The sequence below is a fragment of the Natator depressus genome, chromosome 11 (genome assembly GCF_965152275.1).
Source record: "Natator depressus isolate rNatDep1 chromosome 11, rNatDep2.hap1, whole genome shotgun sequence".
NCBI classification, from domain to species: Eukaryota; Metazoa; Chordata; order Testudines; family Cheloniidae; genus Natator; species Natator depressus.
The window spans coordinates 44,402,861-44,407,227 of record NC_134244.1 but is presented as its reverse complement, the minus strand read 5'-3'; the positions used below and the strand labels follow the sequence as shown (position 1 = coordinate 44,407,227).

Below are 4,367 nucleotides of genomic sequence, written 5' to 3'. Positions count from 1 at the left end.
CCCCAGCCCAGAGCCCACACCCCAACCTGCAGCCCCCTCCCCTATTCCGAATCCTTCGGCTCCAGCCTGGAGCCCCCACTGCACACCAAACCCCTCATCTCCAGCCAGAGCCTGCACCCTCTCCCCCAGCCCAGAGCCCCCTCCTGCACCCCTCATTTCTGGCCCCACCCCAGAGCCCACACCCCCAGTTAGAGCCCTTACCCTCTCCCACACCCCAACTCCCTGCCCCAGCCCAGTGAAAGTGAGGGTGGGGGAGAGTGAGCCACTGAGGGAGGGGGAATGTAGTGTGCAGGGGAGGGGCTAGGGTGTTCAGTTTTGTGCCAATAGAAAGTTGGTAGTGCTAGGGATACATGTTAACAGTCCTGTATTTGGGGAATACATTTGTTACACTATAAATGCAGACGTAACCAGTTGTAACAGTAGAGTGATAGGCAATCAGAATGCAGCTATTCAGTACAAGGACAGAATATATGCCTTGTATTTTAGCCTCATTTTTAAAACATTTTCCTGTTTATGAATAAACTGGTTTTTAATTGAAGCAAATAGCAATCTAATTTGGTTGAAAGATTCCATTGGAAAAATATATACACTTACGTCAGGTACTCTGGCTGGAAATTAATGCTTGCTGATACAATACACTTCTTTTTAGGCTTATAAAGCAAGGAAACAAGACTTTGTTAGAGCTTTTCTAACATCTTTGCTGTTATGTATTGCATGGGTCTCAGAACAGATTGTGATCCTGCATTTGCTTAACATCTCATGTAATAATAATAAGGCAGAAGAGGGTAAGTCTTGTACCAAGATGTTCTGTGTTACAACATGACTGTTACACAGCAATCCATATATTAAAAGCTACAGCTTTATTATAACTATTTCAGGGGAGGGACGTTGCATAGTATGGAGGAGTCTATGCAAGTTCATTGCTTGGTTTGCTCTTTGGCTTCTGGGTGTAGGTTATCTGGCATAGCTCAGTCACCTCCCACCCCTCCTTCCATGTCTCTCACCTGTGGAATAGGGGTATCTATTGGATTGGTGGGGAGGGAAAACAAGCTGCCCCATTAGCTCCCCTCTACTTCTTCCATACTTGCTTCCTCCAGCCAGATCATTAACATTAAAAAGAAAAAAAGAAAAAAAAAAACAGGAGACCAATGAGAGAGGTATTCTGGTGGCAATTTTATATACACTCACACAAAGACCAGCCTTTCTATTCAGAGGGCATCCACACAGAACTGCAAATACTACTAGCTTGAGGTGCTTCCTAGTATAAGTTTTTATAATGATAAGAGATTACATTAATAGATCTGGCACTGGCAAAATTGTGTGAAATGGCCCTAGTCATTTTTCTCAACACTTGCCTTAATTTTGCATGCAGTATCTTGAATGGCCAGATGAGGGCACTGGCTACACAGTATTTATCAGTAAGACAGGCTGTAGCAGCCACCGAAAGGGAGAGGGTTGAAACAAATTGCATGCTTTTATTTAAATTCCTGATGCCTCCTGTATATGCTTAAAAAAATTATAAAGCAAAATTGTTTCTATCAGATTAATGTCAGGACAGTAAAGGCCCATCTACACGAAAGAACTAAATCATTTACAGATTGTTACAACTAAGCATTTACTACCTATCACCAGATTATTGGCTGCTGGCCTAGGGTGACTTGACTATCACAGAAATGGGGAGGAGGGAAAAGGGATAGGAGAGGGAAGGAAGCCAGAGAATGTAGTAGTACCTAAAACACAGGTATATTGGTACTTATTTTTACCAGAGTTTAACACTCGTTTTACTTTTGGTCCCAGATTCCAAAAGTGCTGCATGTTCCATGTTTCTCAAGTGCAATGAAGACCTTTTCCCCCAACATTCAAGTCTTTAAAGGGAGGCAGGCCCATACTGTACCCAAACTTTCCTTGGTACAGTACCTTCCTTTCCAAGGGGCTGTCATTCTTCAGTACTCTCTTCCACTCTGCTCCAAGGCTCTGCTGTAACCTTCCTGGGCTACTTATCAGGCTCCACACATCCAGCTTTAATGAAACCATCCTTCAGGAAGCAAACAATATACACATGCTCCCAAGCTGGGTCTACCTTGTATAAGCCATAGACCCCTCCCATTCCCAGCAGCCTCTGAGAGGATTATGGTTGATTGGATCCAGCTGGACCACCTACAGCTACCAGGTTTTGTTCCCTCCATGTGACAGTTCACTCTGTCAAACGATACTAAAATATTTTTTAGCAGCTAGAAACCTCAAAAAGTCAAATGTGACTTATATACACATCTCAATTAAGATTGTGTTGTCATATTTGAAAATAAAGGTCTGAAAAGTTACAGTTTTGAAAATTAGATACAACTATTTGCAGTATGGGATTTACAGTAAATATAAATCTATATATAAGGGTGCAGAGTTCTAGATATATCCATAGCTGTGTAAGGAATAAGCCATTTATGTGTTCAAATTAGGGCTGTCAAGAGATAAAAAAATTAATTGTGAGTAATCATGCGATAAAAAATTAATAATGATTAATTGCACAATTAATCACACTGTTAAACAATAATAGAATATCATTTATTTAAATGTTTGGATATTTTCTACATCTTCAAATATTGAATTCAATTTCAACACAGAATACAAAATATACAGTGCTCACTCTATATTTATTTTTGATTACAAATATTTGCACTGTAAAAAACAAGAAATAGTATTTTTCAGTTCACCTAATAAAGCACTGTAGTGCAATCTCTTTATCATGAAAGTTGAACTTACAAACATAGAATTATGTACAAAAAAATAACTGCATGCAAAAACAAAACAATGTAAAACTTTAGAGCCTACAAGTCCACTCAGTCCTACTTCTTGTTCAGCCAATCGCTTAGACAAACAAGTTTGTTTACATTTGCACGAGATAATGCTGCCCTCTTCTTGTTTACAATGTCACCTGAAAGTAAGAACAGGTGTTCACATGGCACTATTGCAACCAACATCGCAAGATATTTATGTGCCAGACGCGCTAAAGATTCATATGTACCTTCATGCTTCAACCACCATTCCAGAGGACATGCGTCCATGCTGATGACGGGTTCTGCTTGATAACAATCCAAAGCTGTGCAGACTGACGCACGTTCATTTTCATCATGTGAGTCAGATGCCACCAGCAGAAGGTTGATTTTTTTTTTTGTTGGTTCAGGTTCTGTAGTTTCTGCATCCAAGTGTTCCTCTTTTAAGACTATTGAAACCATGCTTCACACCTTGTCCTTCTCAGATTTTGGAAGGCATTTCAGATTCTTAAAACTTGGTTTGAGTGCTGTAGCTATCTTTAGAAATCTCACATTGATACCTTCTTTGTGTTTTGTCAGATCTGCAGTGAAAGTATTCTTAAAATGAACAACATGTGCTGGGTCATAATCCAAGACTGCTATAACATGAAATATATGGCAGAATACGGATAAAACAGAGCAGGAGACATACAATTCTCCCCCAGGGAGTTCAGTCACTAATTTAATTAACACATTTTTTTAACAAGCATCATCATCATGGAAGAATGTCCTCTGGAATGGTGGCCAAAGCATGCAGGGGCATACAAGTGTTTAGCATATCTGGCACATAAATACCTTGTAATGCTGGCTAAAAAATTGCCATGCGAATGTCTGTTCTCACTTCCAGGTGACGTAAATAAGAAGCAGGCAGCATTATCTCCCATAAATGTAAACAAACTTATTTCTCTAAGTGTGGCTGAACAAGGAGTAGTACTGTGTGGACTTGTAGGCGCTAAAGTTTTACATTGCTTTGTTTTTGAGTTCAGTTATGTAACAAAAAAATCTACATTTGTAACTTGCACTTTCACGATAAAGAAATTGCACTACAATACTTGGAAGAGGTGAACTGAAAAATACTATTAATTTTGTTTATCATTTTTACAGTGCAAATATTTGTAAGAAAAAATAATAATATAAAGGGAGCACTATACACTGTGTATTCTGTGTTGTAATTGAGATCAATATATTTAAAAATGTAGAAAAAGATCCAAAAACATTTAATACATCTCAATTGGTATTCTACTGTTTAACAGTGCAATTAAAACTGCAATTAATCACAATTAATTGACAGCCCTAGTGCAAATATCTTGTGACCCAGATCTCAAAGGTATTAAGCTCTTAATTTCCAGTAATTGCAGTGGGAGTTAGGCACCAAAATGCCTTTGAGGACCTGGGCCAGTGAGCATCTTTGTTCTGAATTCCCAGTTTGCTCCCACAGACTAAAACTTTTGAGATCAGGTGTCCACCTTCCTTTGGTAGGAAATCCAAAGAGCTAATTCAGAACCTATTATAACTACATTAGAGCTCAAACCTTTGTTTTCCCATTACATAGTTTCATGG

The 4,367-nt window shown here is 39.2% G+C and overlaps 1 protein-coding gene across 2 annotated transcripts in view; it reads right to left on the bottom strand.

Annotated features, from left to right (window-relative positions):
• OSBPL6 (oxysterol binding protein like 6) overlaps positions 1 to 4,367 on the bottom strand; it is a 247,104-nt gene that overhangs the window by 19,105 nt on the left and 223,632 nt on the right. The window lies entirely within an intron of this gene.